The sequence below is a fragment of the Peromyscus maniculatus genome, chromosome 3 (genome assembly GCF_049852395.1).
Source record: "Peromyscus maniculatus bairdii isolate BWxNUB_F1_BW_parent chromosome 3, HU_Pman_BW_mat_3.1, whole genome shotgun sequence".
Taxonomy (NCBI): domain Eukaryota; kingdom Metazoa; phylum Chordata; class Mammalia; order Rodentia; family Cricetidae; genus Peromyscus; species Peromyscus maniculatus.
This window is the reverse complement of record NC_134854.1, coordinates 80,025,459-80,052,806: the sequence shown is the minus strand read 5'-3', so window position 1 is coordinate 80,052,806 and position 27,348 is coordinate 80,025,459. Positions and strand designations below refer to the sequence as shown.

The 27,348-nt window shown below is 36.7% G+C and overlaps 1 pseudogene; it reads right to left on the bottom strand.

The window, feature by feature from the left end:
• Window positions 1–8,432: 8,432 nt before the first annotated feature.
• On the bottom strand, window positions 8,433–11,566 carry LOC102904178 (vomeronasal type-1 receptor 90-like; annotated as a pseudogene).
• Between the last annotated feature and the right edge of the window lie 15,782 nt (window positions 11,567–27,348).

Here is a 27,348-nt window from a genome sequence, read left to right as displayed (position 1 = left end):
ACTCCTACAGCTGATAAACATCCTTAGTGAAGTAGCTAGATATAAGATTAATTTAAAAAAAATCAATAGCCTTCTTAAATAAAAACAATAAAGGGACTAAGAAAGAAATCAGAGAATTAACTCCCTTTACAACAGCCTCAAATAATATAAAATATCTTTATCCAACACAAACCAAGCAAGTGAAAGATTTGTATGACAAAAACTTCAAGTCTTTGAAGAAAGAAATTGAAAAAAATTATCAGAAGATGGAAAGATCTCCCATGCTCATGAATCAGCAGGATTAACATAGTAAAAATGGCAATCTTACCAAAAGCAATCTACAGATTCAATGCAATCTCAATTAAAATCCCAGCATAATTCTTTACAGACCATGAAAGAACAATACTCAACTTCATATAAATAAAAAAAAAAAACACAGTGTAGGTAAAACAATCCTATACAACAAAAGGACTTCCAGAGTTATCATCATCCCTGATTTTAAGTTCTACTACAAAACTATAGAAATAAAAACCACATGATATTGGCATGAAAACAGACAGGTGGATCAATGGAATCAAATCAAAGACTCAGACAAAAATCCACACTCTATGGACACCTGATTTTTGACAAAGAAGCCAAAAATATACAATGGAAAAAAGAAAGCATTCAACAAATGGTGCTTGTCTAACTGGATGTCTGCCTGTAGAAGAATGCAAATAGATCCACAGCTATCACAAAACTCCAGTCCAAGTGGATCAAGTACCTCTACATAAATCCTGATACACTGATACTGATAGCATAGGTATTGGGAAATAATCTCAAACACATTGGCACAGGAGACAACTTTCTGAACAGAACACCCAATAGCACAGACACTATGATCAACAATTAATAAATAGGATGTCATGAATTTAAAAGTTTTTGTTGTGCAAAGGACACTATCAATAGGACAAAATGGCAGCCTACAGAATGGGAAAAGATCTTCACCAACCCCAGAGGACTTGATTTCCAAAACATATAAAGGACACAAGAAAGTAGATATCAACAAACTAAAGGATCCAACTGAAAAATGGGGTACATTCTGCTCCTTGGGGGTCCAGCCTCCAGTAGTGCAGGGCTCAAAGGGAATCTGTGGAGTTGGTCTACTACCCCCTTTTTATCTGTGGGGTAAGGAAAAAGACACTCACACACTCTCTTAATGATTTCCTTCAGGCCCTTTCTTTATTCTTCTTTTGTATTCTGATTCTGTATTCTTATCTCTATACAGAAATGTCCTTTCTTTCTAACTCTCTTGATATCTTCCTCCTAAATCTCCCATTCTTGATGTTCTCTCTCTCTCTCTCTCTCTCTCTCTCTCTCTCTCTCTCTCTCTCTCTCTCTCTCTGTGTGTGTGTGTGTGTGTGTGTGTGTGTGTGTGTGTGTGTGTGTGTGTGTGTGTGTGTTTCTCCTTACAGCTTATATACCCCAGCAAAATCTTTTGGGCAATATAGAAATTACAATGTGGTTACATTCTATTTTTCAAATGAATGATTACAATGAATACAAGTAAAAAAAAACCCAGCATGTTTCCCATATCCCCTACATGGTTAAGTATTTTATATATTACAGGTGAAAAATAAATTATCCCCAAGAACCCACATACATTCATACCCAAGCAGCTTGTTATGGATTAACAAAGTATACACAAGCAAGGTATTTTTCTCAGTAAGTTCTTTTACTGACAAGATGTGTTTTGCAGGTACAAAAAAAGCACCAATCATTTTATTACTTATCTTGAAAGGTAATTGTATAAGAAATCTTAAAGGAATCACAAACCTAAACTTTTATACATGAAAACAACCATCTCTACTTTAATCTTTAGGGTGCATACCCACTCATCAACAGTTTTTTTATAGCCAAAGACTTAGGAAAGAAATGGGTACAAGGAATTAATCATCACCTTTGATCATCAATCAGTCCTAGCAAGAAAGGAACATTAGTTAATAATAATCAGGTTGCTCTTGTTCCCTGACCTTAAAGAGTTCCTCACTCAACTATGTGCCTTTTTAAAACTTTAGATTGTCTTCTTGGGTTTTTCACCTCAAAGATATTTGACAAAAGTATCTTAGTCTAACTTTAAGTTGTTTTTAAAGTTTTGTATCAGCTCTGATGCATGCTGAAACCTGTGAACACATCTTCCAACATTAGATAAAAAGAATTTAAACTGCCAGGCAGCAGTGGCGCATACCTTTAATCCCAGCACTAGGGAGGTAGAGACAGGTGATCTCTGTGAGTTCGAGGCCAGCCTGGACTACAGAGCGAGTTCCAGGAAAGGTGCAAAGCTACACAGAGAAACCCTGTCTCGAAAAACCAAAAATAAATAAATAAATAAATAAATAAACAAACAAACAAACAAACAAACAAACTGGCTGGGCTATTGGGACTCAATTGTTTCCTTAATCATTAACCTAAACCACAGTCTATATGGCTCCTCAATAGAAACTCAGATGTTCTAGTAATATGACATTTCCTTGCTTTATTTTTTATCCTCTGCAGCCTCTGCTTTGTCAGAGGCAGGTGCAGCATTTTATTATAACCTTTAACTATGTTAATTTTTCCATGAAACTAACCTCCATCATAATTCCTTACTATATTTATTAAAACCCTCAATCTTCAAAATATTAAACTAACACTATTATCATACAAACATCGCTCTTTCTGTTAAATAGTACAACTTAGAAGGAAATCATCTTCATAAAGATCCATAGGTAAAAATGTCCAGTAGAACAGGATAATTCCATAAGATAAACACACTACATTACAGGAAGTGGGGATCTCCCCACACCCATTCACATCATGTCGGATACCAGAGAAAGATGGCAGCAGCAAACATGTAAAGGCACAGCAGAAGCAAAGGACGCTCTGGAGTCTGTGGTGTAGGGCCTTGCCTATCTGAGATGAACCCATCAGGAATTCACCTCCTGGTGGGATGACACCCTACAGTCAGTTGCCATTTGCTGGTCCTCTGATATGACCATTGGCAGGTACAGATCTAAACAGAGAATTCCCAATAGAGGAATCTCAAATGGCTGAGAAATGCCGAAGAAGATGTTCAACATCCTTAGCTATCAGGGAAATGCAAATCAAAATGGCTCTGAGATTCCATCTTACACCTGTCAGAATGGTTAAGATCAAAAAACACTGGATGGGGGCGGAGAGGGGAATGGGAGACCATGGTGGATGAAGACCACATGAGAAGGGGAGGAAACAGAGTGCTGGAGGAGCCCACAGAAGTCCACAGGGATGCACCCACAGTGGACTGCTGGTGGTGGTCGAGAGACAGCCGGAACTGACCTGCTCTGCTGGTGGGATGGCCAGGCACCCTGATAGTCATGCTAGAAACCCCATCCAAAGACTGAGGGATCTGGATGCGGAGATCCACGGCTGGGCCTGGGGTGGAGCTCCGGGAGTCTAGTTGGCGAGAAGGAGGAGGGTTTGTGTAAGCAGGATTTGTTGAAACCGGGGTTGGAGAGGGCGCAGGGACGAGTGGCCAGAGGAGTGGAGGCACATGAACTATGAACCAGGGGCTGGGGGGCCCCCAGCTGAATCAGGCCCTCTGAATAGGTGAGACAGTTGATTGGCTTGATCTGTTTGGGAGGCAACTAGGCAGTGGTACTGGGTCCTTGCTCATTGCATGAGTTGGCTGTTTGAAACCTGGGGCTTGTGCAGGGACACTTGGCTCAGTCTGGGAGGAGGGGACTGTACCTGCCTGGACTGAGTCTACCAGGTTGATCTCAGTCCTCCGGGGAGGCTTTGCCCTGGAGGAGGTGGGAGTGGAAGGCAGGCTGGGGGGAGGGGGAGGGAGCGGGAGGGGAGAGAACGGGGGAATCCGTGGCTGATATGTGGAACTGAATGGTATTGTAAAATAAAATAAAAGGAAAGAAAAAAAAGATCAAAAAACACAAGGAACAGCTCATGCTGGAGAGGATGTAGAGTAAGGGGAACACTCTTCCATTGCCGGTGGTAATGCAAACTTGTACAGCCATTTTAGAAGTCAGTGGGGTAGTTTTTCAGAAAACTGGAAATCAACCTACCATAAGACCCAGCCAGCTATACTGCTCTTAGACATATACCCAAAGGATGCTCAATCATAGCACAACTACACTTGCTCAACTACATTTACAGCAGCTTTACTTGTAATAGCCAGAACCTGAAAACAACTGAGATGTCCCTCAACTGAGGAATGGATAAAGAAAATGCAGTACATTTACACAATGGAGTATTACGCAGCTATTAAAAAGAAGGACATCAGGAAATTTGAAGGCAGATGAATAGAACTAGAAAAAAAATCATCTGGAGTGAGGTAACCCAGACTGAGGATGACAAACATATACTCACTCATAAGTGGGCATTAGCTGTAAAATAAAAGACAACCATGCTTCAATCTACAGCCCCATAGAGCCTAGGTAACAAGGAAGATTCATGGGTGAGCACACAGATCTCTCTGGGACAGGGAAATAGAAGGGATTTTGTGAATGGAGTGAGGGTGGGTGGTAATGGGAACATGAGTAATCTGTTTGGGGGGTGAAGTGGGAGAGGACTGAAAGAGACTAGTGGAAGGGGGGCATTTCAGGGTCAGGTTAAAAACCTGGTACAAGGTAATCTTCCAGGAATCTACAAGGAAGAGCCCAGCTTAGACTCCTAGCAAGAGCAGATATATAGCCTGATCTGGCCATCTCCTGTGACCAGATTGCTGCCTAGCCCAATTGTCATCAGAGAGGCATCATCCAGCAAGTGATGTAAACAGATGCAGACTCACAGCCAGAGTTCGGGGAACCCTGCAGAAGAGGGAGACAAAGAATTGTAGGAGCCATAGGGGTCAAGGGCATCACAAGAAAATTTACAGAATCAACTACCTGGCTCATTAAGGCTCACAGAGACTGAATTGACAACCAGGGAGCCTGCATGGGACTGACATAGGACCTCTGCATGTATGTGACAGTTGTGTAGCTTGGTCCTCTTGTGGAACTACTAACAGTGGGAACAGGGGCTGTCTCTGACACTTTTACTGGCTTTTGGGACCCTATTCCTCATACTGCGTCACCTTGGCCAGCCTTGATACATGGGGAGGTGCTTAGTCTTGATATGCCATGTTTTGCTGATACTCATGGGAGACCTGTCCTTTCCTAAACAAAAAGGCAGAGGAATGGATTGGGGGTGAGTGGGAAAATGAATAGGACCTAGATGCATGATATGAAAGACACAAAGAATAAATAAAAAGAAAATTTTAAAAAAGAAAAAAATTTCCATGAATCTCATGTTAAAACACTAATTATACAAAAAAAAAAAAGATGTATTGAAAGCTGCAAGAGAAAAACTACAAGTCACAAATAAAGGCAAACCTATCAAAAGAAGAGTTAATTTCTCAAGGGAAACTTTCAAAGCCAGAAAAGCCTGAAACAATACAACCAAAGCCCTAAATGGCAGCCAATCTATAATAATATACCCAGCAAAACTACTGTCATCATTGAAGTAGAAGGAACAATTTACCACAATGGAGACAGACACAAAAATTTACATTCAAAAACCAAACCTAAGGAAAACACAGGGAGCATTATTCTGGGCTAAAGAGAAGAATGAGAAAAGCAGAGAAAGTGTAAAAAGAAACATAAGCCATAATTATTAAAAGATAAATTACCATTGAGAACACACCACCAAAAATCAATAACATGATGACCAGAACTAACATAAACATCCCAATAATAATTTGAACATGAAAGGCCTCAATCCTCCTCTCAAAAGACAAAGTGACTGAATGGATCAAGAAACTAACTACCTATCTGCTGCTTACAAGAAACATACCTTAGTTTTAAAAATAGGAACCACCTTAGGATAAAGGATGGACAAAAGTATTCCATTGAAATGGAACCAAGAAGAAAGAAGGAGTCACTATCCTAACAACTGAAAAAATAGACTTTGAACTAAAACTAATCAAAAGATATAAATAGAGGCACTTCATTCTCATTGAGCAAACAATTCTCCAAAAAGACGTTAATACTCTAAACATACTAGCATCAAACGCAGGGACACCCTGTTTCATAAAAATAAAAAACTCAAAAAAAATTACTACTGGATTAAATGACTGAGATTAACATCAATCCATTAAGAGTAAGTTAATACCCAACTTTCTCCAATAGACAGGTCATCTGGACAAAAAATAAACAGAGAAACATCAGAATTAATTGACATCATACATCAAATGGCTATAACAGACACCTACAGAATATTCTACCCAAATACCAAGTAACACACATATTACTCTGCAAAACATAAATTTTTCTAAAATAGACAACATGGTAAAAATGCAAGACAAATCACTACAAATCAATAAGACTGAAATTACTCCTTTTTCCTATTTGATTACAATGCAGTAAAATAAAAATTGGAAACAAATAAATCTCTAGTAAATATGAAATCTCATGGAGATCAAACAACATATTATAGAATGGTGACAGGGTCAAAGATGAATACAGAAATAAAAACTTGCTGAAACTAAACGAAAATGAAAGCAGTAAGACAAAACATCTGGGACACATTGAAAGCAATCTTATGAGAGATATTTACAGCACTAAGCACCTAAAATAAAAAAAAGAAACAAAGTGCACAAATTAATGATTTAATGACACAACTCAAAAACAACCTAGTTGACAGCAAGATATAATAATAAAAGCAGAAATCAAAAAACAGAGAAACAGAAACAAAGAAAATAACACAAGCCAACATATGTTAATGACAAACTGTTGCCCAAATAACGAAAAGAAAGAGGGAACCCAAATTAACAGAATCAGAAATGAAGAGGAAAACATTATAAGAAACATTAAGGGAATTCAGAATATTAAGGAGGATAGTTTAAAAACATGTACTCCTTTTTTTATTTTTTATAATTTAATTTAATTTTACATATCAGCCACAGATTTCCTTGTTCTCCCCATCCCCCCGCAACCTAAAAGAAAGCAGAATGTTATTATGAAAAAATAAAAACATGTACTCCATTAAGCAGGAAGATCTAAAAGAAATGTATGATTTTCTATATTCAGCAACTCACAAGTTAAACCAAGCAGTCAACAACCTAAACAGACCCATAACAAATGAGGAGACCGAAATTATAATGTAAAGCATTCCAGACAAGAAAAATCCAAGTACTGATGGATTCACAGCAGAATCTCCCAGACATTCAAAGAAGACCTAGAGCCAATCCTCTCACACTATTTTTTTTTTAAAGAAAAGAAACATAAGGAGTGGTCTAAAACTATTTGTACAAAGCAAGTGTTATTTTACTACCAAAACCAAGTACTGGCACAACAGAAAAAGGGAAATTACAGGCCAATATCCATGTAAGCATAGACTCAAAAATACTCAATAAATACTTACAAACAGAAAACAGATATACATCAAAAAGAGTATACACATTATATATATATATATATATATATATATATATATATATATATATATATATATAATAAACAAGTCAATTTTTCTTCCTGAAATGTAGGGATGGTTCAACATACATAAGTCAATAAATATAAAAACAACATAAATGGACTTAAAGATAAAAATCACATGATCCTCTTAATAACATTTTGGGGGGTCTTTTAGGCAATCCAGATTTCCCTTTCACAGCTTCACACAATAGCTTCTCTAGGCCTCCATGCAGTGACACCCCTCTCATGTACCTGACCTCAGCAGCTTTCCTTAGTCACAGAGGGAGATTCCATAATCTCTTTCTTCTAACCTTCACTCTAAAGCCAGAACCATATGACTGAAGCTGCCAAGTTTGGCTACTTTCTGGGGCTGTAATATGGTCTCTTCATTCAGTTATAGCTTCACCTGCTTTCTGTTTTCTATGGTTTTCTTCACTGCCTAAGTTCAGCTTTCCTGGAACTTGTTGACAGGGAGAAAAAAACTCTAATTAGAATATATTGTATAAAAAAACTATTTTCAATAAATGAAAAAATCGTATGTGGGGTATGGTAGTACACAGTTGTAATCCCAGAGCTGGAGAGGCAGAGACAAAAGAATCCCTGTAGCTATCATCTTGGCCTATTTGGCAAGACCCAGGTCACTGAGAAATGCTCTCTCAAAACACAAGGTGAATGGCTTCTGAAGAACAGCAGCAAAGTTGTTCCTGGCCTCCAAGTGCACATACACATATATCCTTCATCTGTGCGCACACATCCTTTATCTGTGCACACATACACATACACACATCCTTAATCCATGCACACACACATGCATACACACATACACAAAAAAGCACAATGTACGTCATATATGCATGTATAAACAATTTTTATTTATCAATAATATATCAATAAGTATTGATGAAGTACAAATAAACAGGTACATGGAATTTTCATGCGAGACTAAGTAACTATGGTAAAAACAGAAAATTTAAATTTGCAATATTTTTATGGATCCAGAGAAACTACACTTTGGAAAGAGAATTAAAGATATAATATGATATTAAACTATTCTTGATAACTGAGAGGAGATTAAAATATTTTCAAAAGAAAATCTTAAATATCACTGTCAACAAGGAGCTTCCTTTGAGTATCCTCAGCATCAAGGGAATATTTATGACATAAAATAAAAAGAAGAGAGTAACAGAAATCCTTTGGAAATATTATATTGGGGTGTACAATGAATTTAAAGGACTCTATAGTACTTGGCAGCAGAAATCTCATGAGAATATACATGTGTAATACCACAAATTTTATTTAAATATATGAAGAATCTTGATTTGCTACTTGAACTATTACACAGTTTAAGAAGAATCTGTATTTTGAAAAACAATAATTGCAGCTGCATAAGAATGACTCCTTACAGCCACATGTATGTCCAGTTCAAGGTGGGGACAATGACCTCTTCTGACCCCTGTGGGAACCAGGAATGCACACATGCACACATGCACACAAGCTGGCACAACACTCATTCATATAAATTAAAATAAATAATTTGTCTTTTAAAAAGAAGAGAAAAATTGCCCTTTTTTAAAAATATGGTGGCACACTGACTGCATGTTTTTCAGCATATTGATTATTCTGTTATCAGAACTGATTTGTACCAAAGGAGTAATTGTGGGATAGGCATTCACCACGAACTTCTGAACAGTCAAAATGTCTGGGTCGTACTTCTGTAACAGGACTGAGATTGATGAGATGATGAGATTTACCCAGTACATGACCACAAAGAAAACCACCAGCAGCAAGATGGTCTGGGTGGCCCTCTTCTCGGGGGATGCTTTCAGGTGGCTGATGCTGTGAAGATGCTTGCATTGCCTCTGATGTCTAAACAAGATGATCACCATGTATGCACTTGTGATCAACATAACTCCTACAAGAAAAACATCTCTGGAGACTGTCACTGTTAAAATCAGTGCCCTGCTGATGTAGTTCATGGGGAAGAGTGAGCAATATTTGGTGACCTTCATTTGGTTGCTCGCACTCACATTGGTAAAAGCACCAACATAGAAGATCCGGTTGCCAATGAATAACAAGTTGAAAGACCAAATAAATAAGAAAGCATGAATCATGTATTTTTTTAGTTTATGTTTAAATTTTGCCAACAATGATGTGTTGGGACTGATAGTGACAGCCTGGAACACACTCAGGAGGCAGGTGATGCAGATGGAGAGGCCTCTCATCACCCTGCTTATGTAAAAAGTTGCCTTACATTTGAAGTCATTCTCAAAGTTCAGTGACTCAAATACGTGTGTAAGCCAAAGGTCTCCTCCAGTGAGGACCATCACTATGTGGATGAAGGTCAGTTGACAGGAGATCGGTCTGTGGGCTTAGGTTTGCGACCTAGGATTATGACAGTGTAGAAAAAAAGGAGAAACATATTGGTTATGACTCCAAGTCCAGCTTGGAAATTAAGGACATTCTTTAATGAGGACATACGTGGAAAGTGCTTTCATCTTAACCTCATAGTGGAAGCATATTTCATATACCTGGAAAAAATAATAGAGTATGCATCAAACTTGTGATTCACCAGTCAATATGTCTATATCATCATTCTGTTTTACCTATTTACTTTTGATTAACTTCTCTCTTTAATATTAGTATTATTAATTAATATTAATGTTCCAGACTGGATATCATATATTTCTATATACTTGTCCATGTATCTACCTATATATATATAGCATACTAGAGATAATAAAAGCATTTACAGTCAAATCCTAATCAGAACACACACTTGGTGTGCCTGTATTGCACCTAAGTGTCATGCCTTAGAAATCCAATCCTATTGATTTACATTGCCTCATTTTATAGTTAACACCTAAAACAGTAGTGAATATAATTCACATATATACAACCAAATAAAACATAGGTTGACCTGGAAAATATTCACCAAAAGATATCCAAAAGAGTGAGGTGAGTCAACCTCATTTTGCATAATTTTAATACACTCTATTTTGCAGCTATCCATGTTTTGACTCATAATTCTAATTGAATCACAGTGATAACTCATGCCTATCCCACTATTTCAATCAGCAAAATATCTATCTCAATTCATCTGTTTTTATGTTTCTCTTTGCATAAAATCTTACATCCCCAGGATCCGGAACAAAAGACATCAGTACAGCTAGAGGCCATCACTGCACTTTCCACACCCTATTAACTGTATAATCATTAATTAAGGTTATAAATGGTCCTAAATGTCTCCCTGTTTATTTCCTATCCCATCACTTTTGTGAGCCTATATTTCAGGTTTAAAGAACCAAATCCCAGCTATGAAGACAAACACTATTATTCTTTTCTACTTGGAAGGAAAATGTAAGTAGTTAAAACTATGATTATTTATGACTTTTCAGTCACCCATATTGCTCTATCCCCTGCCTACCTATTTCTTCTGTATTTACCTCTCTCCTATCCACTAAGGAGCTCCACTTTCCCACTTCCCTGATGAGACCGCCTGGTCTCTATTGCTCTCCACCATCCCTGTCCCGGCAATGGTCGTATTTTGCTTTCCACTTTCCTGTGATCACAACTGCAGATGTGGAGCTAGATGTGCAGCCTCCAACAAGAAAGATCATGCAACGTTAAGACAAACGCTATTTTCAACACATTGTGACGAACATGCGCTTGCTGAAAATGACCATATAGTGATCTTTTTTGGAATTTCTGTTTTAAAAGAGATTCCTTCCCATGCAGTGAAAATCAAGCTCCTCAGTGTTATCAGAGATCATCAGCACCCACACACTTTTTTCACTGTGTTTCTCTCAACAGTCTTACCTTTGGTGCTTACATTAGTTATTTGGCCTGGTTACCAGTGTCATTATTTTATCAAATTAATTTAATTCAGTACATTAAACATAAGCTTCATGATAGAGAAATAGAAAACAACTCAGAAAAAGAGTTTCTTTATATTTTCAAGTTTCCTCATATACTACACATATACAAATGCATAGATGTCTGTACTTATAGGAATAATGCACAAGTTAGTGGCTGAGATCTCTCTAAAACTTCACTATGAATATGAGACCATAAACTATGTCTTATGTTTACATGATTTTTGCTCTTAAATAGCTTGATCTGTAAAGGAATTGAATCATCCCAATTGCCAGAGCCTGATTCCCTCACTAACATACATCTACAGTAGCTGCACCGTGATGTTCTGTTTTTTGCTTGTTTGTTTGTTTTGCTTTTGTTTTTGTTTTTTTAAGCTCCAGGATACGAGGTGGATATATTGCTCAGTGTTAAAGAGCACTTATTGCTCTTGCAAAGGCTTGGGTTTGATTCCTAACAGCCACATGGTACATTGCAGGGGGGGGATTGAAATGTACAGCAATGACAACTCATGTTTGACAAGTCAACCCACCAGACATAAAACTCCCTGATGGGGAGGCGCCCCTGGCAAAGACATGGGGTCACTGACTGTGGAAACCGTTTTTGTTTTTGTTTGTTTGTTTGTTTTTCTGTCTGTAGCTTTCTCATGTTCCATCATTATACTTCCCTAAAAGAACAGCTGTGGGGTTCTTCCACAGCCCATTGGTAGTGTGTATTACATCTTTGGGCATACCTTTAGCTGTGGATTTCTGTTTAAGCTGTATAATTCTGAAACAGATATATATATATTACATATATAATAAAAATATAATAAATACATTTTAAATAAATAAATACATAAAAGCTCCAGGATATTACTATTTCAAGGCTCTATCTCTAAACTGTAAGAACTGTACCCCAATTCCAATTTTAAAATTGTAAATGGACAAACTATATACATAAAATAATTTATTATTAATTATACTTTCATATTTATTATATCACATGTTTATAAGTCTTATGAAAAGATGATAACATAAGGTAAAAGGCAGTAATCTAAAATGCTTTTTTCTTATCCCAAAGGTATGTACTTTAGCGGCTCTGCTTCATATCCATTGCTTTGTAAATGTTTGTCACATACAAGAAATGACACATCTTCTGAGTCATCAAGTGTCATCTTTCTCTAGAGCTCACTATAGCTGAGACTTGACCAAAAAAGAGCACAGCTTCCATGAATACAAACTGAATTGTTAATATATGCATGAACTGAGAAAAAAATCACTTGTTTTATGTGAAAAGAAATTCACTGCTGGCGGCTTTCACACAGTTTAAGTTGTAATATTTAGTGTAAGTACTAAAACCCAAAGTGTAACCATAAACATTCATAATATGGAGAAGCCATCAGTATGATATTGACTCAGACCTAAAGACGAAGCAGTCTGCAGGCAGCTGTCTGGAAAGATGTGCAACAATAGAAATCAAGAGCTGCTTCATGCATAGCGCTACATTCTTCTGAGAAAAACCACTTTACCCCTTCATTATCACAATGTTCGATTTGGAACAGTCTTGCTTTATGAATTATGGTGATCTTTGTATTCTTCTTGTGGAGATTTAATAACAATGAACATAGAAATATACTCAATAAAAAGTATCATTTTTACTATAGTTAGTGAGTAATGACCAAAAGGCATCAGGACCGCTCAGAGAGAACACAGAGTGATTGTGTGACTTTCAGGTGACAAGATACATGGTGTTGGCTGGTGCACGGTCCACTGTCAGCAACATTAATACGTCTTCAGGAATCTAAGAAGGTGCAGACCTTAGCCACTCAAATTAGGGCCATGAAATACATAATGACAGCAGGAATAAATAGTGATTATTTTAATAAGGTATAAGTCATCACTATTACCTGATACACAAATAATTTTAATGCATAACTTATTCTTTGGAAATTAGTTTAGCACAGGTGAAACTGGAAACCCACAGACACTGACTAGAACATTACATTCTCACAGTTATGAGCCAGTTTCCCTGAGATGAAGCAGCAGCAGCAGCAGAACGTCACTGCCGAGTCTGTGGGGAAGCAGTCACACCAAGCTGGATCACACGTCACACGGTGTAAGTCTGGGAAAGATATGAAAACGTTCACTGGAAATGGGTATGTATTAGGGGGTAATTATTGGACTACTAGGTCTAAGAATATGTCAGTAGCATAGTGTGTTCTGGAGCTGCTTACATGAATATTTGTACATCACTTGAGTGAAAACCTGTGAGTTATATCAAATATTTTCATGAAATAAAGTGAACTTTAAGGAAAATGGAGAGTGTGTCTCCATTTTCTAGGTAATTGGTCAGATCTATGAGGTTCCTGCCTACTACTGCATCAGTTCAGACTTTTAAAGTAAGTTACTCAAAACAAACTGAAAATTCTGGAATGCTTGCCAACGTAAACTCATAATTCTAACAGTTGGTTTTTGTGATGTTGATACTCTGTGGCCAGCAAAATTAATGACAGTTACTGGCATCATTATATTTGTTATTGACAGTAATCTTAAAATTCTACATTACCTGTTTTCCATTTTAATGTTGTTGTTGTTGTTGTTGTTGTTGTTGTGTGTGTGTGTGTGTGTGAGAGAGAGAGAGAGAGGGAGAGAGAGAGATAGAGAGAGAGAGAGAGAGAGAGAGAGAGAGAGAGAGAGAGAGAGAGAGAGAGAGAGAGAGACTCTCAACTTGTAGTTCAGACTGACTTCAATCAAGCTCACAATGCTCCTTCCTGCCTTAGCCTTGAAAGTGCTGGGATCATAGGTGTGTGCCACATCACCTGCCTTCATTTTAATCTCTCCTACACATTAATAAATGATATTTCAGCAACATAAAAATGTGTGACTAATGACATTCAGCAGCTAAACTTAAATTTACTTGGTATTTTTTGCAAATGTGTATTTAATGAGCAATTGTATTTTGTAATTATTAGAAAAAACGTTAGGGATTTTGACTTTAAATAATTTTATACTATTCAAGAATTGAAAATATTTTTCTCACTGCTAATGAAAAGCTTATTGGATGTTTTATTAGTATCAATGCTATGTGATTCAATTTAGAAAACTTGAAATATTAAAAATGAACTCATTTTAATTAAAATGGTCAAACTGCTACTGAAAAATTACCCAGTTTACATTTTTGTAAGGATAACTTTACAAGAATTTAACAAATAAGTGAGATGAGATTTCCAGGTACTTTTGAAGTACTCAGAAAAAATAATATTCTTTATTAAAAATCATTGCACAAGAATAAATAAATCTATGTAAAATTTTTAAAGCTTATATGATGTTAAGACTGTCTTATGGCCAGGCAGTGGTGGTGCACGCCTTTAATCCCAGCACTTGGGAGACAGAGGCAGGCAGATCTCTATGACTTCGAGGCCAGCCTGGTCTACAGAGCAAGATCCAGAACAGGCATCAAAACAATACAGAGAAACCCTGTCTCAGGAAAAAAAAAATCTTATGTTTTACTAAGTCATGAATTGAAACTTTCCTAAGAATTCCTATGTATACACAAATTGAACAGAATAGAAAATTACTGATAAACATTAAATTAGTTAATATTTGTTGTATATTTCTAGCTTCTAAATAAAGTCCATTAACTTGAGAAAAGTAGTAAAATGAGAAAATACAAAATACAATTTAAATGTATCTTAATATATAAATGTACTTCTGCAAAGGAGTAAATGTGTGTTCTTCGTTGTTCATCCTCTAAGTCAATTCGGGTGTTTTGTGACAGGGATGGAAAACTAACACAGTTGGCATCACCTAGATGGAACCATGTTCTTAGAATTATTAAAGCACACACTCACGAGAATCCATAGTCAGATACGCTCACTAAAATATTCTATTTGGGGCTACTTTTTATGTATGTACTAGTGTACATTCATTGTGAAAAGAGGTGGGCTTCATGACATTTACTTTCAATATATAATATCCATTGATCGTCTTCACCCTATTGGCCTTTCCTGTCTCTAGCCACACTTCTGCTAGGGCCTGTCCTCTTGCCAGTAGCCTCTTTTCTACTGTCATAGAAAGTGAAATCTATGTTCTTTTACAAATCATTGCCCAGATGTTTTATGTCTACAAGCATCTGCTGTGTTTGCTTTTGATACAATATGACTCAAAAGTACATTTCTAAGCAGAGAATTCTCTAATCATTTTATTACAGAAAATCCTGATTCACTTCACTGCCTACTCACAGCTTTCACTATTAATGAATAGAAAAACAAACACTCACCTGGCCCAGCCTTTGTTGAACATCCATGTAGAATGAGGCCCTGAGAAGCAGTTATAAGGAATAAATGTCATGAGATCATCTCCCTCTAGACCCATAATTATCATGTCATCTATAGAGAGAAGTTCTGATCTTGAGGTTGTTAAATAGTGGTATCATCAAATGGAAGAATGAACTTTCCTAATTCCAGGAAAACAGTGGAGTAGGAACAGCTGAGCTCTGGGTTTCCTGTGTGTGAGCTCTTCTCCCTAGGCCATATCTGTCTGTGTGGATGAGCTGATCCCAGTCCTTGTGGACAAAACAAAAGGAAAAATAATAATGTCCCATTTAAAAGAAGTAGGAAAACATTTTCACTTCCCCAAGGCATCCTCCCTGCTTCCAAAACATTCCTGATAGCCTCCTTGCTTAATTGACAGTGTCTTCAGGGTCTCACCTGGAAATTAAAACACTTTTGTTAAACTTAAGAAAATGTCACCTCCTCCAAACACACTTGGGAAACATAATTTTTCTTACAGAGGGCACAGATGTGATGCAGTGTAATCAGCAGATAGTGAGCTGTGGGGCTGAGGATGTAATTCAGTTAGTACAGTGCATGCTTAGAAAGAACTGTTTATATGGGACATCATGAAAAAATCAAACCTTCATATTATATGCACAGGAGGAGAAGAATCCCAAGTCAATGGCAGACACAAGACCTGCAATAAGATCACAGAAGAAAACTGTCCCAAACTAAGGAAAGAGTCACCCATACAAATACAAGAAGCACACAGAACACATCAAAGACAAGACCAGAAAAGAACACTTCAGTGGCATCTCATAGTTAAAACACTAAGTACACTGAACTAGAAAGGTGGATTGAAAGCTGCAAGAGAAAAACTGCAGGTCATGACTCAAGAAAACCCACCAAAAGAACAGCTAATTTCTCAAAGGAAACTTTCAAATGCAGAAGGGCCTGGAACAATACAAACCCTAAATGACAGCCGATCTAAAATAATACACCTAGGTAAACTACTTCTGTGGTTGAAGAGAAGGAACAATTTTCCATATCAAAGACAGCCTAAAAATTTTATATTCAGCAAACAAAACCTAAGGTAATACAGGAAGCATTATTTTGGGGTAAAGAGATGAAGGAGCAAAACAGAGACACTGTTAATTATTAAGACATAAAGTCCCACTGAGAACACAACACCAAAAATCAACAACATGATGGCCAGAACTAACACACAACACACATTTCAATAGTAATTTAAACATGAGTGGCCTCAATTCTCCACTCAAAAGTCACAAACTGACTAAACGGATCAAGAAACAAAATCTACCTATCTGCTGCCTACAAAAAATACATCTTAGTTTTAAAGACAGTCACCACCTTAGAGTAAGGATAGAAAAATTACTCCAATGAAATGGGACCAGGAAGTAAGCAGGAATCACCATCCTAACATCTAACAAAATAGACTTTGGATTAAAACTTATCAAAAGAAATAAAGAGGGACACTTCATTCTAACCAAGGAACAATTAATGAAGAAGGCATGACTGCCCTAAAAATAAATGTACCAAACTCAGGGACACAAAATTTCATTTAAAAAAAAAATCTGCTACTGAATTAAAAGATACAAATTTACATCAACTATTAACAGTAAGTGAATTCAGTACCCAACTTTCTCCAACAGACAGGTCATATGAAGAAAAAGTAAACAGAGAAACACCAGAATTAATTGACATCATATGTCAAATGGACATAACAGACACCTACAGAATATTCTCCCCAAACACCAAGATTATATATTTTATCCTGCAGAACATAGAAGCTTTTCTAAAAATAAATCATATCCTGAAATGAAAAACAAATCATCACAAACAAAAAAAGATTGAAATCACTCCTTGGGTCCTATTTAATCACAATGCAATAAAATATAAAACTGATAACAAATCTCTAGTGGATACACAAACTAATGAAGATCAAACAATGCATTATAACATGATGATTGGGTCAAAGAAGAAATCAATCGAGAAATAAAATTTTCCTGGAACTAAATAACAAGAAAACAAAACCCCTAGGATACACTGAAAGTAACCCTATGAAGAAAATTTATAACTCTAAGTGCTTACATTTAAAAAAAAAAAAAAAAGATCAGAAAAAAGCCAGGCAGTGGTGGGGCACACTTTTAATACCAGCACTTGGGAGGCAGAGGCAGGTGAACATCTGTGAGTTTGAGGCCACCTTTGTCTACAGATCAAGTTTCAGGACAGGTAGGGCTTCACAGCCAAATCCTGTCTTGAAAAACCAAAAACAAGAAAAAGAGAGAGAAAAGAAAACGAAAAAAAGAAATAAACCTCACAAATCAATTACTTGATAACACAACTGGAAAAGTTGGAGCCAAAGAAATACAACCCAGCATAAAGCAAGAAATCATCAACATAAAGGCATAGATAAACAAACAGAAACAAAGTAAAAATATAAAGAATCAACAAATTTAATTGACAGACCCTTGGCCAAACTAACCAAAAGAAAAAAAAAGAGGAGACCCAAATTAACAGAATTAGAAATGAACAGGGAAGCATTACAAGAGACACCAAGGAAATTCAATATTATAAGAAGATATTTTAAAAACTTGTACTCTATTAAGGAAGAATATGTAAAAGAAATATTTGATTTTCTAGATTTTGCTGAATCACAAAATTAAACCAAGAAGTCAACAAACTAAACAGACTCATAACAAATGAGAAGACCAAAATAATAATAACAAGCCTTCCAGCTAAGAAAAGTCCAGGGCCTAATGGATTTACAGCAGAATTCCCCCTGACATTCAAAGAAGACCTAGAGCCAGTACTTCTCACACTAATTTTAAAAAGAAAGGAAATGTAAGGAGTGCTCTAAAACTGCTTCTACAAAGCAAGTATCACTTTAATACCAAAACCAAGTACTGACTCAAGAGAAGAAGGAAAATTGCAGGCCAATATCATAATGAGAATAGACTCAAAAACTCAATAAAATACTTGCAAACAGAATACAGACATACATCAAAAAGAGTATATATACACCATGAAAACTTGGCTTTATCCCTGAAATATAGGGCTGGTTCAACATACACAAGTCAATAAATTTAATAAACCACATAAATGGACTTAAAGACAGAAATCACTTCATCATCTCAATAGATGCAGAAAAAGCCTTTGACAAAACCCAACATGCACTCATGATAAAAGTCTTATAAAATGCAGGGCTAGGGGGAACACACCTCAACATAATAAAAGCTACTCATGAGAATGTAGCTAGAGTTTTCCTGCCTTGCCCACAGTCAGGACAAATCTTTGTCACCCGCCAGTCCCACAGCCGCTCAGACCCAACCAAGTAAACACAGAGACTTATATTGCTTACAAACTGTATGGCCATGGCAGGCTTCTTGCTAACTGTTCTAATATCTTAAATTAACCCTTTTCTATAAATCTATACCTTGCCACGTGGCTCGTGGCTTATGGGCATCTTCACATGCTGTTTGTTATGGTGGTGGCTGGCAGTGACTCCTTCTGCATTCCCGTTCTTTCTTTCCTCTTCTCTGTTAGTCCCACCTATACTTCCTGCCTAGCCACGGACCAATCAGTGTTTTATTTATTAACCAATCAGAGCAACACATTTGCCATACAGAACATCCCACAGCATGAGAAACCTACAGCCAAGCCAACATTATCCTAAACACAGAAAGTTTTAAAGTGGTTCTACTGAAGTCAAGAAGGAGATAGGAACGCTCACTATCCCACTCCTTTTCAACATTGTGCTCAAAGTACTGTCTGGACCAATAAAGCAATGAAAGAAAATTAAAGGGTTACAGGAAAGAAGAAGTCAAGTTATCCTTATTTGCAGATGACATGGACTATATACTAAAGATCCCTAAATTATCAAAACATTACTATAAATGATAACCAAATTCAGTAGGGTGGTAGCACACAGAATCAATTTGCACAAATCAATAGCTTTTCAATGTAGTAATAATAAAACATGCAAAACACATGCTCATTCATAATAGCTTCAAAGAAAAGAAAATATCTCAGAGTAAATCTATGGTGGTATTTTATTTGTACCAAGGAAACAAGAGGCCTCTACAAAGAAAACTTTAAACCTCTGAAAAAAGAGATAAAGACAGTAGAAAATAGAAAGATAACCCTTACTCATGGATTAGCAGAATTAACATTGTGAAAAGGACAATTCTGCCAAAATCTATTCAATACAATTGAACCAAAATCTCCGTCTAGTTCTTTACAGAAATAGAAAACCATCCTAAAATTTGCATAAAACCACAAAAGACCCTGGATAACCAATCAATCCTGAGCAAAAAGAACAGTGCTGGAGCTATCACAATTCCAGTTCTTAGGACATATTACAGAGCCATAGTAAAAACAAACAAACAAACAAACAACAGAAAGCAAACAAACAAAAAACACCAATATGGTATTGGCATATAGCAGACATATAACCCAATGGGGAAAAAAATCAAACATCCAAACATGAATACATATAACTTCAACCATTAAATATTTGACAAAGATGCCCAAAACATACATGGAGAAAAAGAGAGCCTCTTCAACAAGTGATTCTGGGGAAACTAGATGTCCCACTTGCAAAAGAATGAAATTAGACCTGTGTCTATTACCTTGCACAAAAACCTAACTCAAAAGACCTAAACTTGAAACATTGAAACTGCTAGAGTTAAACATAGGCAGTACACTACATGATATAGGTGTAAGGAAGGCATTCCTGAACAGGATTCCATTTGCCCAACAAGAAAGGCAAACAAATGACAAGTAAGACTTCATGAAAATAAAAAGTTCCTGCAGTTATAGAAAAAAAATCAACTAGGTAAAGAGGAAACCCATAAGAGGAATAGAATCTTTGCCATATTCGTGCGTGTGTGTGTGTGTGTGTGTGTGTGTGTGTGTGTGTGTGTGTGTGTGTGTGTGTCTGTACACATATATATATGACAGAGGTTTACTATCCAGAATATAAAAATAACTCAAAAAACAAAGAGTCAAAAAAATGACCCATTCACAAAATGGGCCTTAGACAGAATAGAGAGTTCTCAAATGAAGAAAAAGAAGTGGCTAAGAAATATCTCAAAAAATATTCATCATCTCTAGCAATTATGGAAATGTAAATCAAAACAACTTTGACATTTTATAACACCCTTTCAGAATGACAAAGATAAACAAAACACTAACAACAAATGCTGGAGGGGATCCAGGAAAAGTGGAACCTTTGTTTACTGTTGGGATTGAAAACTGGAGCAGCCACTATATAAATCAGTGTGGAGAACTCTCAAAAAGCTAAAGATAAATCTACCTTATGACCCAACTATACCATTCTTCAGCATATGCCCAAAGGACTGGACATCATACTCCACAGATATTTACTCAGCTATGTTCATTGATATTCTAGTCACAATAGCTAGGAAATGGAAACAATCTAAATGCCCTAGAACCAATTAATCAATAATGAATAGGTGGTTCATATACTCTAAGGAATACTATTCAGCTGTAAAGAAAATGAAATAATGAACTTTGAGGGTAAATGGATGGAGCTAGAAAAGATCATATTGAGTGAGATAACCTAAACTCTGAAAAACAGATACCACATTTTCTCTCTTAGTGGGGGTTCCTAGCTCCAAATTTTCAGATATGAGTACAGAACCTGTAGTAACTACAGAAACCAGGAAAGTAAAACAAGATCATTGCCAAGATAGAGGGGCTATGGATCAGTAGAGAGGGGAATAGCAAGGTACAAGTAATCTGACCAGGGAAATGGGAAAAGGATGTGGCACCTTGTGGAGGGGAATAGAGGTAATTACAAAAGAATGTGGAAGGATAACAGGAACTAGCAAGATGCAAGTGATCTGGTAGGGAAATTTGGAAAGGGAGGTGTCTTAGGGAAATGGGGTTAAGTACAGGAGGAGGAAGGAGGTGGATAAAATAACTATATGGATACATTACAAAGCCACAAGGAATCAAACAATCATTTACCAAACAAACAAACAAACCAAAACCCTATTAATGCATGCCAGTCATTGTATATTTTTAATGAGCCTTTCCTATCTGAGGCTGACAGTGCTCCCTCCAAGAGTCCAGAACCACCTAACAAAAATCTTAATACCAAACATGAGAAGACCTCACTTTAGTTGTTGGCTAGGAATGCCTAAGAGACACCCAAAGTATACAGCCTACTGCTGTTGCCCTGCGTTACCTTCCAGAAGTGGTAGGTAAATCTCTATTGCTGAAGACACTATGTACTTTCTACAGAGGGCCCAGAGGGCCCTGAGCTAGAACTGACCTCAACACTCCCTCTCTGAAGATTAGTTTTCATGGTATCAGAAGATGCATGCAAAATTCCAAGAAGCAAGCAACAGTCCCACCCAGCAATGACACCTATGAACCACATCAATGACCAGCATGGAACTATATCTTACAGGTTCAGTAGTAATGGTGCACAAACCTTGGAGGTAAAACAATGGCTTTCAAATTGGACTTAAGATCTGATCGACAAGAGGCATATCATGCCTGGTACTGGAAACCTAGCTAACTACTCAGTGCTAGGGAAATTACAGTTATTAGAGGAGAATCTACAACCACCAATTTGCTAAAAACAATATAATCCCTAATAATCTATAATCCTTTGTCCTTATACCCATAGACATGTGTAGTCTTTAACCCCCATTAAGGAAACTTCTCTTTGCAACCAATCTCTACAGAAAACCACAACTAATCAAAATGGAGTGTTGTGGAGACCAGTCCCAGTGGATACACATGCAAAACATTCCTACACCTAAGGCTCAGGGAACATTGCAGAAGAGGGGGTGGAAATACGGTAAAAACCAGAGGACATAGAAGTTTGTTGTGAGGTTGTGTAGCCTACTAATATCAGAAGCTATACCCATAAAGTCTCACCAGCATTACCACCCAAAGTGACCTGAAAAGGATGACATCAATGAACATGCCAAATGGGAGGGGGAAAGCCAATGAGGTCTCAACTTAACACAACTTTACTGGGTACACCCTATACAACAATTGAGTAAATTTGGGAATGGGAAAGTTAGTCCTCCCCAGAGAAGAGCACACCAATTGGTTGTCTAGTACCAAATAGTCAACCCTGAAAATATATGTACAAGTAACATTATATGAACTCCACAAGTAATATTTAGAAATATATATGTATAAACAAGTGCACATATGTATGCAATAGCAATGAAAAAGAGACTATGAATTTGAATGAGAATAGGAAGGGCTATATGAAAAGGTTTGGAGGGAGGCAAGAGAGGGGAAATGTAATTAAATTGAAATCTCAAAAACAAAGAAAAATGAAAAATTATTTAAAAGTGGATGAATTCCTAGACAAAATTAACCTCAACGAAGACAAACAATTTAAACAGATCTGTGACAAGCAACCAGATAGAAGTAGTAATTTAAAAAATCTCCTAGCTATATTAAGCCCTGGCCCAGATGGATTCACTACTGAATTTTATCCAACGTTTAAATTTTACCAGAATTTCAAAAAAGAGCTAATACCATATGAACAAACTAAAAAAAAAACAAAAAAAAAAACAAAAAAAAAAAACAAAAAAAAACCATGATCATCTCATTAGATGCTTAAAAAGCCTTTGAAACAATCCAACACCTCTTCATGATAAAAGTCTTGGAGAGATTAGGGATATAAGGGATATATCTAAACATAATAAAGGCAAATTACAGCAAGTCCATAGCCAGTATCAAATTAAATAGAAAGAAACTTAAAGCAATTCAACTAAAATCAGGAACAAGACAAGGCTGTCCACTCTCTCCAATCTATTCAATATAGTACTAGAAGTTCTAGCTAGAGCAATAAGACAACTAAAGGAGATCAAAGGGTACAAATTAGAAAGAAAGAAGTCAAAGTATCATTATTTGCAGATGATATAATAGAATACATAAGTGACCCCAAATATTCTACCAGGGAACTCCTACAACTGACTAACACATTCAGTGTAGTGGTTGGATATAATATTAACTCAAAAAAATCAGTAGCCCTCCTATATACAAGTGATAAATGGGTTGAGAAAGATATCAGAGAATCAACACTCTTCACAATAGCCACAAATAATATAAAATAACTTTGTGTAACTATAACTAAGCAAGTGAAATACCTTCATGACAAGAATTTCAAATCTTTGAAGAAAAAAATTGAAGAAGATATCAGAAGATGGAAAGATCTCCCATACTCATGGATCAATAGGATTAACATAGTAAAAATGGCTATTTTACCAAAAGCAATCTACAGATTCAATGCAATCCCCATCAGACATCCAACACAATTCTTTACAGACCTTGACAGAACGATACTCAATTATTTGGAAACAAAAAACCCAAGATAGCTAAAATAATACTATACAATAAAAGAACTTCCATACTTATCACCATCCCTGATTTCAAGCTGTACTTCAGAGCTATAGTAATAAAAACTGCATGGTATTGGCATAAAAACAGATAGGTGGATCAATGGAATAGAATCAAAGACCCAGACAAAAACCCACACACCTGTAAATACTTAATTTTTGACAAAGAGACACAATTATATGATGGAAAAAAGAAAGTATCTTCAAAAAATGGTTCTGGTCTAACTGGATGCATGCATGTAGAAGAATGCAAATAGATCCATTATCTATCATCCTGCACAAAACTCAAGTCCAAGTGGATCAAAGACCTCAACATAAAACCAGATACACTGAACCCAATAGAAAAGAATGTGGAAAATAGCCTTGAATATATTGGCACAGGAGACAACTTCCTGAGCAGAACATTGACAACACAGGCACTAAGATCAATAATTAACAAATGGGACCTCATGCAATTGAAAAGCTTCTGTAAGGTAAAGAACACTGTCAAGTCTACAGGATGGGAAAAGATCTTCACCAATCCTACATCAGACAGAGGGATAATTTCCAGAATATATAAAGAACTGAAGAAATTAGACATCAACAAACTATATAACACAATTAAAAAATGGGGTACAGATCTAAACAGGAAATTCTCAAAAGTAATCACAAATTGCTGAGAATCATTTGAATAAATGTTCAACATTCTTAGCCATCAGGGAAATGCAAATCAAAACAACTGTGAGATTCCATCTAACGGTGAAAAGAATAAAGGGAAGGGGGGTTGGAAGGTTGCTTGGTGGAATCTCCCCCACCCCTGTGTGTGTGTGTGTGTGTGTGTGTGTGTGTGTGTGTGTGTGCGCACACGTGCGTGCGTGCGTGCATGCCTGTCTGTCTGTCTGTCTGTCTCTGTGTCTCTCTGCAGTAGAGATACTACAATCAACTATAAGAACTGTGATAGACAACCCATAGAACCATGGAGGCTATATACATAGCATGGAGGTCCCTAGGATGACTGTGGCTTATAATAAATTTCAGTTTTACTCAATTATTGAAAAAAATAGCCAAATGAATGGAAACACATGAACTATGAACCAAAGGCTGAGGGGCCCCCAGCTGGATCAGGCCCTCTGAATAGGTGAGACAGTTGATTGGCTTGATCAGTTTGGGAGGCAACTAGGCAGTGGGACCAAGTCCTGTGCTCATTGCATGAGTTGGCTGTTTGAAACCTGGAGCTTATGCAGGGACACTTGGCTCAGTCTGGGAGGAAGGGACTGGACCTGCCTGGACTGAGTCTACCAGGTTGATCGCAGTCCTTGGGGGAGGATTTGCTCTGGAGGAGGTGGGAATGGGGGTAGCCTGGGGGTAAGGGGAGGGGGTGGGAGGGGGGAGAATAGGGGAACCCGTGGCTGATATGTAGAACTGAATGGTATTGTAAAATAAAATAAAATAAAATAAAATAAAATAAAATAAAATAAAATAAAATAAAAAGAACTGTGATAGAGAGGGACATAGATGGATGTGAGCAGAGCAGCATCAGGTCTCGGCTCTAACATTTACTTTCTGGACTCTGGATAACTGGAGAGCTTGTTAGAGAGTTACAGAGTCACAGATAGGCAGGCTCTCAGTAGCAAGAGTTAATCAAGTAAAGAAACAGCCTAGAGAGTGGAAGAAAATTGTTGCATGCTATAAATCTTACAGACTGTTAATATGTGAAGAAATACAAAAGCTAAACAACAACAAAAAATTAAACTCAATCAATGAATGACCCAATGAAATGAAAGGCAGTTTTCGAAAAATGAACTGTAAATGGTCAATAAACACATGAAAGCCACCCTCACTAGCTATCAGCCAAATACAAATTAAAACTACGTTGAGATTCCATCTTACCCCAGCCAGAAGGGCGGTCATTAAGAACACAAACAAGGGGCTGCACAGAGTAATTTAGTGGGAGGAACACTTGTAGCTCTCTCAGAGGACCCGAAGCTGATCCAGCACCCACAACAATCCAGAACCATTCATTCAAGAGGAGTTAACACATTCTGATGCACAACACTCATCTATAGATAAAAATAAATATCTAAAATGGAAAAAATGAAAAGAAAGAAAATAAATGACAAGTGCTAGGGAGGGTATGACAAAAGAGAATCCTTGTTCACCTTGGTGGGAAGGCAACCTAGTCTAGCACTATGGAAGTCACTATGATAGCTATCAATAGCAACAAAATAACCTACTAATACATCTTCCTTAAGACCTGGCTACACCACTCCCATGTAATTATCCAAAGGACTCCAAGTCAACATATAAGGACACCTGTGCACCCATGTTTATTGCTGCACTATTCACGGTAGCTGAATTATAGAATCAACCTAGGCAGCCAACATCAGAGGGATGGGTAAGGAAAAAAATACAATGAATATATATAGTGTTATTTTATTCAGCCAAAAAGAAGGATGAAGTTATATCATTTGTAGGAAACTGAATGTAACAAATCATATTAAGTAAATTATACCAATTGCAGAAAGACAAATAATGTATGTTTTCTTTCATTTTTTGTTTTCAAGATTCGATTCCTGTGTGTGTGTGTGTGTGTGTCTGTGTCTGTGTCTGTGTCTATGTGTCTGTGTGTCTGTGTCTGTGTATTTACTGTCTAAAGTGATTAAGAATACAAACAGGAAGGGAAAAAGTAAGGGCCAAAAGAAAAGTAAAGAGAAAGAATGAATAAATATCTAAAAAGGAAAAGAATTAAATATATAATATGCTCAACATATATACATGTATAAAAAAATCTTTTAAAGAACATGGCTATACAGGAATTAGAGTGAGACTGAAAATTTTGTCCTCTTGGTACTAATATTTCTTTTCAGTATAGCCTCATTAAAAGTTTTTCTCTCACCAACGGGTTCAAAAATATTTTTAAACTGCAAATTTAAAAAAAAAAAGGTCTTATACAATGGTTTTACCATAGTAAATCTCTAACTAGAAGCCAGTTTACATTTGAAATCAAATTCTCCCTTTAGAAAAAATAGAATATGTGCATTGCAAATCAAATTCTAATCAAGCCACTTTGAGTTATTTTAGAATGATAGAAAAATGATGGAATAATAGTAAGATTCAAATGTAAGATTTTAAAACATCAATGGATTTTCTGTTCTTTGGTACTACACATTTAACAAAATTTAATCATTTCTATCTACACACACACACACACACACACACACACACACACATATATATATATAACTGATCATGGTAAAAAATGTGCCTCTGAAGTACTTTGGGATCTGGAGTACTGTGGTCTTTGAATGAGAAAAGAGAATCCTAAGAGGTGATTTATTCTAAGGGTTTGCATATTCCCTTAATGGCAGAACTTAGAGATGCTCTT